The sequence below is a fragment of the Mandrillus leucophaeus genome, unplaced genomic scaffold (genome assembly GCF_000951045.1).
Source record: "Mandrillus leucophaeus isolate KB7577 unplaced genomic scaffold, Mleu.le_1.0 Scaffold1050, whole genome shotgun sequence".
In the NCBI taxonomy this organism is placed as follows: domain Eukaryota; kingdom Metazoa; phylum Chordata; class Mammalia; order Primates; family Cercopithecidae; genus Mandrillus; species Mandrillus leucophaeus.
In genome coordinates this window covers 501549-502304 of record NW_012098655.1, presented here as the reverse complement: position 1 = coordinate 502304, position 756 = coordinate 501549, and the positions used below count along the sequence as shown (strand labels likewise).

The following is a 756-nucleotide window of genomic DNA, read 5'->3' as shown; positions in this document are numbered from 1 at the left end:
GGTATTTACACAGTCTTAAAGTTTCACTCTACAAGATACTAAGGATAGTAGAGGATAGTAGAGTACCTACCATTAGATACTTACTAATGGTAGGTAACATTTTATTTAAGTCATTATAATTAGTATCACCAGTAATGCAATAAACACCATGATATGATGTGCTGAGAAGAACACAAAATTACTTCTGTGGTATTCTTGCCAAAACTACATGAATATAATCATGAGGAAACATCAGATAAACCCTAATTAAGAAACATTCTACAAAATAACACACCTATACCCTTCAAAAATATCATGAAAGAAAAACTGAGGAATTGTTTCAGATTAAAGGACACCAAAGTGATATCACAACTAAATGCAACCTGTGATCTATAATTGGATCTTAGACAAGGAAAAACTTTTTTTTTAAATTTTGTTACAAAGGACATCAATGGGAAAATTGGTAAAATTTGAATAAAGTTTGTAGATAAGGTATCATTGCTAATGTATTGATTTTGATAATTGTACTGCTGTCATGGAGAGAATGCCCTTGTTTTTAGGAAATACACAATGAAAAATGTAAGTGTAAAAAATTGAGTCACTGTGGATTAAGCAACTGTTTTTCTTTAATAATGAAAAATAAACTATTTTAATTTATTTTAATAATGAAAAGAATTTCAAAAAAGAGAACCTAGCTAAGGATCCTGGAAATTTATTCATTTGACAAAACATAGATAGATAGATAGATAGATAGATAGATAGATAGATAGATAGATA

General features: G+C 28.4%; 1 protein-coding gene across 1 annotated transcript in view; it reads left to right on the top strand.

Annotated features, from left to right (window-relative positions):
- Positions 1-756, top strand: part of DBR1 (debranching RNA lariats 1) — a 29585-nt gene that overhangs the window by 4466 nt on the left and 24363 nt on the right. The gene's annotated exons all lie outside the window — the stretch shown is intronic.